The sequence below is a fragment of the Apium graveolens genome, chromosome 4, assembly GCF_009905375.1.
Source record: "Apium graveolens cultivar Ventura chromosome 4, ASM990537v1, whole genome shotgun sequence".
Classification (NCBI taxonomy): Eukaryota; Viridiplantae; Streptophyta; class Magnoliopsida; order Apiales; family Apiaceae; genus Apium; species Apium graveolens.
The window spans coordinates 9,441,876-9,458,237 of NC_133650.1; positions in this window are offsets into that span (position 1 = coordinate 9,441,876).

Consider the following 16,362-nt stretch of genomic DNA (forward strand, 5'->3'; position numbering starts at 1 on the left):
TATTTGGTAACCTCATCTTTTAAACTTATATCTAGTTAATAATTGTCTTATGAATGACAAAGATTTTCAGAAAAATGTTGAGACAAGGTTAGATGTATGAGATCACCTTGCAACGATATATTTTTTATATATACAGTTATACACTGGGATTTTGTGTATATTATGCATGGAAGAGGACTTCCAATATTTTGAAAAGTATATATGTATATATACTGAATATTTTGCGACTTCATCGCATTAAGATATCAAACTTGGTTCATTTCTTTTGACCAAGACTTTCATGAGTATTATGAGTAGGCTCATATATTGTAAATCATTATACATATTATTTTGGTGGGCTTGCTGCTCACCCTTGCTTTATTTCTTCATCACACAACAACAGTTAGGAAAGATGGCCAGACTCCAGCAGACCCAGCGCAAGCGCGTGGGAAGCGTCCCGCGTCTTCCCGTTGATGTTGTAGCTGCTATAGCTGCAGAGGTAGATCTATTGTAGATCAGACCATCTACTTTTGAGAATCAATTATGTATAATTATAACTTGTGACAGATAATGGCAATTAACTGTAAATTTATCAAGTAATCATTTTGGGTTGTAATAACTTTTAAATTGTGGATTCAAAGACTTGTACTTATTTAAATTTCATCTCTGAGACTATAACGGGTTGTGGTGTGTGTTAGTGTGGGGTCACATCATAAGGTTATTTATTATTAATTAAGTGAAGTGATATTGTGGAAAGAAAGACCGTGACGACCCGGATCCCCGACCCCGGATCTGGGGGTGTTACAATACTAACCCGAAATCCCAATTTATTATTTAATTAAGTCATACTTAATTAATTAAAAACTTATTTCAGAATCAGTTTAAGTAATTTTTCTATTTTATTTATTTATTTAATTAATTCATACATAATTAATATCATAAATAAAACATATTACTTATTTAATTTAAATTCATAATTTAAATTTTTTCTCCTTCAAGCGTTCTTTGTGTGTGACCCTGTAGGTTATTTACGTTGGCAATAATTTTAATATCTCATATTAAAATTATAAACAATGAGCGACATATAGTAATACATTATTGCTACCCAAGTAATAATAATTAAATCGGTCATTCGATTAAACCTTTCGTGATAATGTACAATGTAATATAATCCCTTTAACCAAATATCATAGATTAAACTAGAGGCATTTAATGTGTCATCCTCATCATAGTTTAATCCAAGTTTCCTTGATCAATGAGTAGACTATCATATCAAATCAACATTTGAGCGTGGCCACACATTTCATAGTCTAGATCACACAAAAGGCCAATAATATCACTCCTAAAAGATGAGGGTTAAATCACATCTAGATCATTCATATTTCTCATACGATTCATAATATCCCGAAATACACTTTTATCGTTATCCGTACAAAGGTAACTTTTAATTTAATCAAAGTACATTAATTCTCGTATAAAATTATAATGATTTCAAGTCTGAGGACCATTACATCATTATCACAGTGAGAATTACTTATTACACAACAGACATGTAGAATCTCACATTGGGTCTATCCAGCACCATGTACATTTACATATGTCTGTGTTTTTTACTTTAGTATCACTATACCTATGATCAATGAGATGTGATCATCAATTAACATACACACCAGTTTTAATGCATTATTATTGTTCCTTGATAATAATACTCGACTAGGGACCTTTAGGAATATCGATACTATTCTCATAATCTCACCTCCAAGTCACGTACTTAGAGATATAGAATTCATATCATATTTCAAGGATATTTATTAATCTAACATTTATATCGCAGTAAATTAAGACATAATAAATTATAAAGGGAATAATCGATAGAATATAAACATTAAAAAACCAAATGTTTTAAACAAAAACATTATAGTGTTATCTCTAGGGCACAAACACTAACTAAACCATAGAAAACACACAAACTCTATTTAGTTGAACTAACTAACTATTGTATTTAGGGCCTATCCAGATTATGTCAATTGACCCCACTTAAATTTGAAAAAACTTAAATTTTGTATGTTCAATTTGTATCAAGAAAAATATTACAATGAAAAAGTTCAATCTCGACCCCACCAAAAATATAAATTTATAGTAATAAATTTTAATTTGACCCCGTAATATTGTGCAATATAGTAGAATTTGTTCATTATAGATATTTTGGTCATCGTTCTAAATTTTTTATACATTTATCTTGATCTTAACAAAAGTTTTATCCCGGTTACTCAAATTTTTGGCTACGCCACTGATTGCATTACAATTTATGTATGAGCATGAAATGCGGGGAATGTGATATGGATAGAAAATACATCCTAAAAATATATTAAATATCACATTAATTACGCTTGGAATTCTTATCCAAAACCTAATACAAACCAGGTTGGTCAATGCCTGTTACATACTAAGGACGGCCCAAGTCGTCAAGGCCCACGAGCAGAGGTCATCAAGGTCCATGAACATGAGTTGTTCATGGATAGGCCCAATACGGCTAAATGAACAGAGACATGACATCGAACTTGGACACTAACTCCTACAAGGAAGGTCTAGAATCGCTTGCCCTACATGAGTCCTAATTACCATCTAATTTGGAGACTTGTCCACCAAATCTCCCAATACAAGTCTAACCCTAGACTCATCTCTATATAAAGGGCTCTACCCCTCAACCTAAAACTACGTTTTTGGCTTGATTCTCTTTTACACAGAGATACGTGGGCATCTTACAAGGACAACCAGTCCCCACTGCGAGAATAACCGTAAAAACTCGAAGCTCACAAACCTTACCATTAAATAATAACAAACCCTAGTTTTTATTCCACAATATTTGGCGCCGAATGCGGGGAGACAACAACAACCATGATACTTACACTGAGCAGAAACAACAGTGGAACTGACAATCCCGTCCCATCACAAACAATCTCATCAATAGTAGAGATACCCCTGCACTCAACCTATGCCACCACCCAAGGAGGAACCTTGCAGGGGAATCTGAGACCCAACCTCAAGTGAAAAATCCCCCCATCCAAGATCCAGCCCAAGGAATGAATTTCCAAGCTCCTCAAGTGTTGAATCCCCAATTTCAAAAACTACAGGAAATAATAAACCCTCAACCAGTTGAGTATGAGTACTCAATGATCATAACCCCAGGGACCACCAACCCACCGTACGGTATGCCTCTATACCCCAAGGTTGGAGGAAGTAGACCCTATAATTGAGGTGAAGGACAAGGACGGACGCCCCTATACATCCATGGATTGAATCTCATCCCTGAAAATCAAGAGTTCTCTGGACCGTACTCTGCTAGAGACTCCGACTCGTCGTGAGATGAAGTCGCTCCAAGGAGGAGATGTGCTGGTAAAGAGACAATGCTTAGTGATTATCAACAGCCCAGGAGCACTCAAGGGACAATTTCCCAATATGTACAAGAGAGGATTAGGGCTCATGAAGCTGAGATTTAAAGGCTGAAGCGTGATCAGGAGATGCACCAGACGCCAAGGCCCCAACAGATAGAAAGACAAAGGGATTTTCCTTCTATCATAGACCTGGAAGGTCCAAAGCCAAGGCGGGGGCTCCAACCCCAAGAGATGATCCAAGTGATTTGTTGCCCCTAGGAGATCCCGATAATCCAAATCCATCATTCACCGAAGAGATAATGGATACCCACTTATCAAGGACGTTTAAGATGCCCACCATCAAGGCGTCTGATGGAACTGGCGACCCAGCTAATCATGTTAGGACGTTCTCTAACGCTCTGTTATTATAGCCCGTGAATGGTGCTATCAGGTGTCTTTCCTTTCCACAAACCATGTCGGGTATAGCTCAAAGATGGTACAGTCGTCTACCCCCCAACTCGATTGGTTCTTTCAAAGATTTGAGCCAAACTTTCATCCAGAAATTCATTAGTGGCAGAGTACACGGGAAGAGTTCAGCTTCCCTCTTGGGACTTGTCCAATGAGAAAAGGAGTCCCTAAGAGACTACCTGAACTGATTCACGAAGGAAGCCCCGAAGGTCCCAGATCTCGACGATAAGGTAGCTATGATATCCTACAGAAAGGGACTAGGGATGAGTTCTTCAAGATGTTCCTTTCCAAACGCCCTCCTGAAAGCATATTGCAGCTCCAGGATAGAGCCAAAAAGTATATCAAGGTAGAGAAAAGTATGAAGAAAACGGTGGTAAATAATGAGCCCGCGTGCAACAAGAAGCGGAAGACAGATCAGGAGTACGATGCCAATGACAAGTATCCTTGAATTGGAAAAAACACTGACTCCTCTTCTAAGAAGAATCAACCATCTAAGTTCACTGAATATGTAAGGTTGAAATGGTCCAAGGAGCCAAATCCTTATGGAAATTGAGAAGGACAAATAGTTCAGATGGCCGAAGCCACTAAGGGGAGACCCTGAAAAAAGAGACAAGGGTCGATACTGTAGGTTCCATAAAGACGTTGGTCATGATACTGATGATTGTAGGCAACTCAAGGATAAGGATGAGTATTTGATCCGAAGAGGAAAATTTGGACGATTTACCAATGGTAAAGAGGTTGGAGGCCAAAAAATAGATAATGATCGAAGAGATGACGATCGAAAGGGTAACGACGAGAATTGTAACCCACAACCCCGAGGGCTAGTAATAAACATGATCTCAAGAGGCCCGACAACAACTGGGACTATAAGGAACTCTCGAAAAGTTTATGCGAGAGAAGTAATGAGTATAGTCAGAGAGCCGTCTAAGTGTTCTAAGGCAGAGATGATGCTTGAATTCGGTGATCCCGACCTTAAAGGCTTGAAGTTTCCTCAGAAAACCCTTTAGTTATCACTCTGGTAATTGGAAACTGTACTGTCAAGAGGGTCCTAGTTGAAAATGGAGCTTCTGTGGATATTCTTTTTAATGCACGTTCCTAAGGACGTGGTACAATGACTCCCAACTTACTCCGTCTGACACACCCATCTACGGGTCTAACCAAGTGGAATGCCAAGTTGAATGAGCAATACAACTTCCCGTGACTATTGGGGAAGAGCCCAGAGAGGCCACAAAGATGTTAAACTTTTAGGTTGTTAAGGCAGCCTCTACTTATAACACTATCATGGAAAGAACAGGGATCCATGAGTTCAAGGTCGTGCCTTCAACCTACCACATGGTACTGAAGTTCTTGACTAGGAACAGTGTTCGTGAGGTAAAATGAGATAAAAAATGGCCCACAATTGCTATGTTGCAGCACTTAGGCCATGGAACTGGGGGCTAATTCTTCCCATAAAAGACATGGATGTCTGTAAGATGAAAAACTTTAGGGAAAGTCAGCAAATGACTTGGTCCCGATCCCTTTGGACCCATTAGACCCGGATAAGGTCATATATATTGGAGCATCTTTAGAGAACCCCTTGAAGGGCCAGCTGACTACATTCTTACAAAAGAACAGTGATGTATTTTCTTGGACAGCGGTTGGCATTCCTGGAATCGACCCCGATCTTATAACTCACACATTGAATGTCGATCCAACTTGAAAGGATGTTAAGCATAAGAGAACTTATGCCCCTGACAGGCTGAAAGCCATCAAGCAGGAGGTCGAGAAGCTCCTAGAAGCTGGATTTATTGAGGAAGTGAAATTCCCCGAGTGGTTGGCCAACACCGTAATGGTTAAGAAAGCTAACAAAAAGTGGAGGATGTGCATCGACTTCACCGACCTAAATGATGCATTCCGAAGGACTGTTATCCCCTACCTAGGATTGATACCCTGATTGAGTCCACAGCTGGGCACGAGATGCTGAGCTTCATGGTTGGCTTCAGCGGTTATAGTTATATCAAAATGCACAAAGATGACACCCACAAGGTATCCTTCACAACTTATTTTGGAGTCTTTTGTTATCTTATTATGGCTTTTAGACTTAAAAATGTAGGAGCTACCTACCAGAAATTGGTGAATAAGATATTTGCCCATCTAATTGGAAATACCATGGAGGTCTATATTGATGACATGTTAGTCAAAATCCTAGCCAAGGCTGATTATATTAATCACCTCAGGGAGGCATTCGAAGTGCTGAGACACCACAAGATGATGTTAAACCCTGCCAAGTGCACCTTTGGTGTTGGGTCTCAAAAATTTTTGGGGCACATGGTCTCAAAAAAAGGAATCGAGGCAAATCTCGATAAGATCAAGGCCATCCTAGATATGGATCCACCACACTCCATTTAAGGATGTTCAGAAGCTAACCGTAAGAATCGCAGCTCTGGGAAGGTTTCTCTCTAAGTTTGGAGACAAATTCCTGCCCTTTTTCAAAACCCTCAAGAAGGTGAAGAATTTTGAATGGACAACTGAGAGCCAAGAGGCCTTTAAGCGGCTTAAGAAGTACATGATGGAGGCCCCATTTTTGGCCAAATCTAATCCGGAGGACATCCTATATTTATTTATCGCGTTCTCTGAACAAGCCGTGAGTGCAGTCCTAATAAAGGAAGAAGAACATAAGCTTCAGAAGCCCGTCTACTATGTGAGTAAAGTGCTCCAGGGAGCGGAATTGAAATACTCCACCACCGAGAAGTTTGCACTTGCCCTCATCATATCCTCTAAAAAGTTAAGACCATACTTCCAGGCCCATAAGATCGAAGTCCTGATGGACCAACCTTTGAGGAACATTCTTCACAGCCTGAAGGAAAGTGGTAGACTCATAAAATGGGTAATTGAGTTATGTGAATTTGACATCAAATACAAGTCTCGAACAACCATCAAGCCTCAGGCCTTAGGAGACTTCATGGTCGAATGTACCATTAGCGATCAAAAAGTCGGGGGAGCAAGAGATAATAACCCTATAAGGAGAAGAGAAAGAGAGAGATGAAGGTGCGACTCTGAAAGAGTATTGGGTTCTTCATTTTGACGGAGCGTCCAAAATAAAATCTAGTGGTGCAGGTCTAGTCTTGAAAAGCCCTGAAGGATTCTTGATTGAGTATGCTTTAAATTTGGACTTCCCAACTACGAGCAACGAAGCAGAATACGAAGCTTTGATAGTCGGCTTAGGTTTGGCTAGAGACGTGAGGGCCAAAAACCTTAAAATTTATAGAAATTCAAGACTTGTTATTCTTCAAGTCAATGGAGAGTTTGAGGCCAAGGATGATATAATATTCATGTACCTAAGAATCGTGAAGGGAATACTGACTGAGTTTGATGAATGGTAAGCTGAACATGTTCCCAGAGAGGAGAACACTACGGCCGACGCCCTATGTAAGTTCACCTCGTCTGAAATCGAGTACTACCCTATAAGTATCTACTTCCAGGTTCTGAACACCCCTACTATAGATGTCATAAATTTGATAGCATCAACTGGTGTGGCGAGTTGTTGGATAGATCCAATCAAGACTCACCTTGAGCCTCGATGGACACTTGGGTGGATGAGCGGTTGCCTATACTATGGGCATATTATACCATATGCAAAGTGATGACTGAAGTTACCCATTCATGCTGGCTTACGGAGCCGAAGCTGTATTACCTCTAGAAATCACCCATGGATTGCCTAAGGTCGAAGCTTATGAACCAGAGACTAATGAAGAAGGCATGAGGCTCACTCTTGATCTCATCGATGAGGTTAGAGTTGAGGCCAACACCCGCAATGCAGAGCATCAACGAAGAGCCTTCCTCCATTATAATAGAAGGGTTAAGGAAAGGTTCTTTCAGCAAGTAGACCTGGTCTTAAGGAAGATCGAGGAGTCGGGAATCGGGGAGAGAGGAAAGATAGCCCTAACTGGGAAGTGCCTTATAAGGTTAGGAAGTCATTAGGACGAGGATCCTACAAGCTAGAGACCTTGAACGGTGATGAAGTTCCCCGCAATTGGCATGTTTCGAAACTGAAGGTTTATTATGTTTAAGACTTTCATAACATGTTCCTAGTACGGAACAGTAGATGTATAAATAAGGTCGACGAAACCATCTTATGTAAGGGTTGAACCCTTTTTTCAAAAATATTATCTATTTATGCAAGTTTGCTTCTCTCATCTTGTCTACCAATTTATTTAAGTACGAGCATCTAAAGAATACAAGTCCTGAAGGACCAAATGCCAAATATAAAAGAAAGTATGAAATCAAACCAATAATACAGAGATAAGATCTCGAGGGATCGCATATCAGTCCCAAGGGATAGTTAGGTTACAGACCATAAGAGTTCAAATAAACAAAGTACTGAATAAAAAGCCACATGTGGAATCTAAAGCCATGCAAGGCTATCACAGTCAATCATCTGAAGAATCCTCATCCTCTTTGTTCACTGCTCCCTGAGCGACCTCATCCTCCTCCTCGTCTTCCTCCTTTTCACCATCTTCATTTGAGCCAGCCCCGGTGGAAGAGTTACTACTCCCTGCAACCGGCTCCCGGATCTTCCCATAAAGAGTTGCCTTTGAGCTACTTATTCTTGAAGGAGATTTTCCCTTAGAGCCGGATCCCCCCGTGATTCGAACTGGATAAGGACTGCTGGAAGGTAGTCTCGGGTACAGACCCAGAGGCCTGTCCGGGTGGATCAACCATAGGATCTACCCAAGGGCAAGTGAAAAGGCTAGGGTCAACTACGTCTGCATATAGGATATGGACGACCTTGACGCCCCTTTTCCATCCAATTTCCAGGTTCACAGGGCGCATTTGATCATCATATTCGAACTCTTTGGAATCCTTGATACACATTCATGAGTTTTCTTCATTCCATCTTCCTCATTTTCATCTCCTTGGAGTGCTTCTTCTCAAAGAGAGTGGTCTTATCCTCCGCTTGATGTGCCTTAGACTCTCACTCCTCTGAAGAGATCTTAATCTTGTCCATGGAGACTTGCAGTGCTATGTAGTTGCTCCTCATCTTGATGCTTCATGTAGAAGATACAGCAAAGTAGGCATTGGCCTGACAAAGAAAACATAAGGAGATGTCGTAAAAAGGCTAAATACAAGGAAGACATGGGTAAGATACTAAGGCGACAAAGACTAAAAAAGGGATGAGTCCCCCACATGAAGGGTCTAGGCCGACCAGGACCTTCTCGAAGATCTGATCCCGACCTAACAAGACCAGGATGGGCCGAGTCCTCCACATAGAGGCCCATGGCCTACCAGAACCTCTGCGGAGGAGGTTTTAGAGCCACCTGGAGGACTTCCTGTGATCTTTCTGTGAAAATTTTATTAAACTTTTGAAGAAAATGCGCTAAAAGAAGTGTACTTGAAAAAAAAATTACAAGTTAAAAGTACTTGATGCAAGGCATGAGCCCCTAACACCTCGGTCTCGGGTAGCTTCTCACCAGATGAGACGTGAACAAGGTCTGTGGTAGTGATGCAATTTTTTGACCATTTAAGAACAAGGGACGGACTCCCGAACACCGAGTCATTAGTGGATATTACCCATGAAGGTTCGAAGAGGATCTTCACGTTTCCATCCGAATCCATAGCCTTTTTCTTTCCGGAACCAGAGGCCTCAAGGAACGTCGGGACTTTATGAATGCGGCTAGCCTGCTTGGAAGCTTTTCTAACCATCTTTCCAGTGACCATGTCTTTCTTATCAGTCAATGCATCCAAGCTTCAGCGGCTGAAATAAAACAAAGAAAAGATAGATATTAGAACAAACTTGACCAAGTTTGAGATGGAAAAAAATGAACACCCTCTTTAGAGAGGCTGCTAATTCCGGCCTCAATGAGCTTTATCTCCGTAACAAATTCCCAATAAGAGGTTTGTCCATCATCCTCAATAAGACGGTCATGATCATAGAGCTCAGATCTATGAGGTGAAGAATGTAGTGAGCACTGTCTATGGGACAGCTGAAATCACGTCTGAAATATACTCCCTAGTCATCTTCTTTCCACTCCAAGACCACAAAATTTTTATTCCACTGATGAATCGAGTCATGAAGAGTGAATGTTCACAATATGAGGAACACGGGGCCTGTGTTGTAGAAGAACCCATTCGGGCCTAGAGGAAGGGGATGCATTTAACATGAATATGCTTCGAAATATCAAAATATTTAAAGGAATAACAAGGTCATTGCACCTTACAATGGAAATTCTGATGAAAGCCCACCCATTAAGGTAAATCTGACATGGGTGAACCTTCAGCTTAGCAAGGAGTCTGGGAATGAAACGGTGTAGTGGGAACCTTAACCCGGATTTCAACGCTGCCTTGTACACATGCAGTCTGGTGGTACTTAGGTTGCAAGTCCTCTCATTGGACCTGGACTTACAAACCTCTATACAGTCAGGCCAGGGATAACTTGATTGAATCTCATCAACATTCTCTTCATCGAGCATGCTTCTATGCTTGAATGCATCGAAGTGCATGGTGCTCGGGTACTCGTCGGCTAGCTCATCTAATATGCTCTTCAGGATGGGAACAATGATTAAGAGAGTATGAGGAAATGAAAGCTATACCTTTCAGTGACCGAGTCGTGGCTCGCTTGTGCATATCTTTCTTAGCCGAGATGGAGGGCTTGTTGTAAGGACCTTGAGACATCCTAAAACACTTGGAAAGTTGAGAGCTTCTAAGCTTGAGAAAATTTGGGAGGAGTTGAGAAATGAAGGTGTGAATAAAAATGATCACTTCTCATTTTCTTTTATAGGAAAAGAGGTACCTGCTACAGCAGGTCACAACTTCGCCTGGTTCACTATAGCAGGAAGTGCTTGAAAAAAGACCGGAAAATGGCAGGAAAACGATCAAGAACTGAGAGGAAATGACATAATAAACAAATAAAGCGATGTAGAATGTCGCTTATCGTATCAGTCCTCTAATGAAATCTTGATGAAGGCTAAATATAAGTCATTAGTCTTAATTTAGTGACTAATTAAAACTAATCATAATGATCAGTGGAAACCTTAGAGTAAGAGCAAAGTTAATGTAACACTCCCAAATCCGGGGTCAGAGATCCGGGTTGTCACGAGTTCCATTTCCTTTAATAACACTTAATCTTAATAAACAACCAACTACTGCGTACTGTGACCCCACAATACACACACACCACATGTTATAGTCTCATAGATGAATACCAAAAATAATACAAGTCATTTAATTCCACAAGTATAAGTTATTACACCTCAAAAGGATTTCTGAATAGATTTACATATTCTTTGCCATTATTACAATTCATAAATACACATAAGTATGGTACATCAAAAGTTGAAAGCCTAGACTATTGGTAGTTCCTAACTAAGCTACAGCGGCATCAACGGCTACAGGAAACTACAGAACATTTCCTATCCGCTCGTGAATTAGGAGCTTGGTCTTGTTCATCTTGTCTAGCTGTTGTTGTGTGATGCAAGAATAAGGCAAGGGTGAGCAACAAGCCCACCAAAATAACATGTATAATAATTAACAATATATGAGCATTCTTATAGTACTCATGAAAGTCTTGGTCAAGCAGAATTGAACCAAGTTTGATATCTTAACGCGACCAAGTCGCAAAATATTCAGTATATATGTATATATACTTTTTAAAATCTTGAAAATCCTCTTTCATGCATAATATACACAGAGTTCCAGTTTATAACTGTATAAAAATATCATTGCAAGGTGATCTCATAAATCTAACCATGTCTCAACGTTTTTCTGAAAATCATTGTCATGCATAAGATAATCAGTAACTAGATATAAGTTGAAAAGATGAAGTTACAAGATACTCAAATATACTTATATCTTTTTTGAATACTACTTGAACTACCACCATTCAAGGTATAATCAGTTTCAAAAGTTCATCACATAGATGAGACTACAAGATAAGACTTGAATAGATTCAATCTTTGAAATATCATTTGAAAGAAATGAAGTTACGGGATACTTCATTAAGTCCCGATATATATATATATACCTATATATATATCTCATACACTCCTTGAAAACCTCTGTCATGAAAAGTATAAACAGAGTTATAATATCCAATGAATTTGGAAAGAAGAAAACCTTGGAATAAACCTGATATCTTACAGATCAGGCAAAGATACCAATTAAGTCACCTTTTTTACTAGTAGATGGATGAATTCCCCACTGGTCATCACCTTGGCCGCATTAGGATCTCATGCTGGACTTCCACTCAGCCACTTACGCTTTGATGGACTGCCACTCGCCACTTACACTTTGATGGATTCTCACTGAGCCCATATCGCCTATGCCGACATATTTTGATTGGGCTTACTTCCCGAATGTTGGGCAAGTAATCAAATACTCTATTGTCAATCAGCAACTTCGTTGTGACAAAATACACCTCAGAGCCGGTTCCCTTAGGTTTTGAGCGAGTATTTAAATCCCATTCGAAAGGAAGATCTTAAATTTGAAAATGAGTTTTGGGATCCACTCTAACCTTTAAAATCATTTTGAAGACTCGAAAATATTTTTAAAAATGTATGGAGTAAGGATGATGTAATAATGTAAATCAGTTCCGATATTTTAGAAAATATCTGAATATTATTATTTAAATAATATTCCTCAAAAATAGTTCTTTAGAAAATAAAAGAAGTAGAAGTTTTGAAACTAATACTTGAAACAAATATTAAATAACAAAAGAGATACTTACACGAAAGTAAGATCTTTATTTGAATAATCAAAAATAAAGTTTAATTTTTAATCAAAACTATTGAATAACCTTATTCGATTAATAGATAAGGAAAACTATATGTATATACATATGTAGTTTATACACGGGGGTATCACCTCCCGGTTTAGGAAAATATTCAACTTTGGGTCCCCTATACTAAGGGTATACGCAACTACTACTTATCTCTAACATGGGTATTATGTAGTTTATAAGTAATTGAATCTACAATATGATATCAAGATTCCGAAACAGGCATGCATATATATATATATATATCAACATGCTTCAATATATCGCAAGATTTGCTAATAACAACGATGCACTTATCTCAAGATAATACATCAATATATTTACATCACAACAACAGTATAACGGGTAGAAAACTTGCCTGAGTGTTCCGAGGTAGACTTAAGCTTAGAGTGGGTCCGGTAACCTATGAACAAGAACATAAGCTGGAATTAAACCACGGTCGCTTGAGAAACTAGACTTTATCTACTTAGACCCTAACATTCGCTTCTGCGCATAACGATTTTCATTAGTCGCTCGAGTACCCTCGGTTCCACCATTTTTATAAAATTAACCATTAAACTTTTTAAGGAGACTCTTTGGCGAGTACTTTAGCAACTTCTTAGTCCACCTTACATCATTGTTTCGTAATCCAATTAGTCTTTTAAGAGCCTTAAACAAGGTTTCAAAGTTAAGCGAGGGGTAAAGGTTCGTTCATGAAACACCGTAACTTTAAACAGTCGTTTCTCCTAAACCGTAAATCGGATCTAAGCGAACCACATACCAAAACGAAGCTTACGACACGATCTAGCTAAACATGGTTACAGATTCTTATAGCGATTTATCTGGTCCAAAATTCATGCACAAACAGTCTAAGGAAAACGGGCATTACGACGACTATGTTTACGAGTTTTCCATGTTTCTCACTACACCAAAACCTCACCAAACAACCCACAATCATTAACACATCAAAACCTCAACTAAATAATACTATACCAGTCCTTATTATCCATATTCTTCATCTAACGAACCACAATCAAGTTCTATTAACGATAACAAGATTCATCCACCAAATCGCTCCAAATTCAAATCAAACTACTAATAATCAAAGATCATGCTTCTCATTTACAAAACCAACCATCAAACTCACTAATAATCAAAGTAAAGGCTAGGGTTTGAAGTTTATACCTTCCGTGGTGTGTGATAAGTTGCTAGGAAACCTTAGGGAACCTTGATCTATCCTCCTACTAGCTTGATCTTTCCAAAGAAATCAAGAACATAAAATTAATTTCAAGAAAGTACTATTCATCATCTTTTTCCATGAATTAATAGAAAATAATGGTAAGGAATTAGAATCTTAGATTCATAGGATATGCATAACTAACCACTAAGAAGCTTATATAATTACCTTGATAATTAAAGATGAGTGTAGCTTGAGCTTTGATCTTTCTTTCCTTTGTTTCCAAAAGGAGCCGAGAGTTTCATGAAGAAAAATGAGAGAGAAATGCTTCTTTGCTTGCCTTTGAATAATTTGTGGTGTTTGCTGCTTGGTTAGTCAACTAACCTTGGTTTAACTACGGTTTAAATGCATAGACACAATTCATTCTTGACAAATATCTAATTAACCATGCTTACCTCATCATCCCTATGTCACTTCCATGCCACATGTCTTTATCTTGTGGTTTGATGATGTCATAATCCTTTGGATTCTTGTACAAGCTTGATTCTTGGTTGCTTATTTGTTTTACAGTTCGCTTAACTCTCGTTTTCGTTAATCGTTTGAGGGATCATATATGGGATCTTGTTACTTGGGCTTCCCTAAACCTTCCTTAATAGTTTATACTCCTTTAATGATCCGCTCTTATAATCCTTGAATTTAAATCATTTTAATCATGTTACCTTATACTTAATTTTTTCGGTATCTGGTGGATTTTCGGGAAAAATTAAAGGGTCTGGATTCGAATTCTGATGACCTTTACATACACTCATTAACTTTATGGAATACTAATACGATCTCATAATTTCCATAACAGTACTCCTATATAGTGTGATATGATAATTTTCCTTAATCAGCAAAAAGATACTATTCATCAGGGTTTCAAAAATTCCAAAAATTGGGGTTATTACAGTCTCCCCTCCTTAAAAGGATTTCGTGCCGGAATCAGATGGAAAATAGTTGGGGGTACTTTTCTTAGCATTGCGCTTTCTAGTTCCCAAGTCGATTCTTCCATATTGTGGTTCTACCATAAGACCCTGACTAACTTTGTCACCCTATTCCGAAGCACTTGCTCCTTTTCGATCTATAACCCCTCCTGGTTGTTCCATATAGGTTAAGTCTGGTTGCATGTCTATGCGCTCGTATTCCCCTATTTGTCTGGTATCCGGATTACAATTCCTTAACATTGATACATGGAATACGTTATGAACTTGCTACAGGTTCAGGGGTAGGGTTAGCTCATATGCTAACTTCCCAATACGTCTTAATATCTCTAAGGGTCCAATTAATCGTGGACTTAGCTTTCCTTTCTTTCAGAACCTCATCAATTCCTTCCAAGGGGATACCTTTAACAACACTAGGTCTCCTACTTCATACTTCTTCTATCCATCTTGGGCTACTACCAGCCATCCTCTAATTAGATCTATCATGTCCTTGGTTCTTTGGGTCACTGCTGGCCCGAGCATCTTGCGCTCTTCAACTTCATCTTGATACAAGGGAGATCGACATTGTCTTCCCTAACAATCCTCATAAGGCGTCATCCCGATACTGACATAAATCTATTATTGTAAGAAAACTTGATTCATGCTGAGTGATTGTTCCAAATTCCTTTCAATTCTATCACACAGACCCTCAACATATCTTATAGAGCTATAACTTTCGCTTCTCAATACCCAATCTTTTCCGGTATGTAATTGTTACTATCTCCCGTACATAATACCATTCTGGTTATACTTTTACTCGCTAGCGTTATATGAACTTTTAATAATTGCGTCAACCTTAGTACCACGAACACGTTTTAATTTCGGAGACAAACATACTTATAGTACTCCTTTTCTAGCTGCTTCAATCTTTGGAAGCTTGATCAATCATATAGAGGAAAATAATTTATTGAGAGATCACTATGATCAAGAACACTTGTTACATTGCATTAGTTAGTACAGAAGGGGGCCAACCTCTAGTACTTGACAAGAAATTAAACAGTAGGTGGTTTCCTACTAGGCTTCTATCACACAAATAGATAGTCATTCGGCAAGACCTCACCTTCTAAAAAGGTTGTTCTTCTCAGCTTACACGAAATTAAAAGGAGGGAGAAAAAAAGAACGAATTTAAGAGCATTATATAAAAATACTGCCATAAAATATCTGGCTTGGAATCTACCTCTGAGCTATAGAGGTTTATCAAGGGAGAATGAAACAAATGTATATATCAACATCAAGTATTATAGCATCGTATTTCACATGCCTAAATATTTTTGCTATTTCGTCCATCATTCTATGGATCCATGCTCTTGCTCGAGCTTATAAACAATCACCATTGAAACTCCCTCAACATCGAAAATTGAATCTGGGATTTCATTCTAGACATCATCATTATTAGAAATCTACGCTTGCTCCATAACCTTCCTTGTATAGTAATACGACTCTCTGTCGATAAGAAGGAATAAATATTCAATAGGTAAATAATCGACTTAGTTAGTCCTTCAATGATAACTTATACATCACCACAACCCGATTAGTTGTACCCAATCTCAACATCCATTATAATACACCTCTCACGGTTGTTATCGTCTCATTATTCATTGCTGCATTACTATA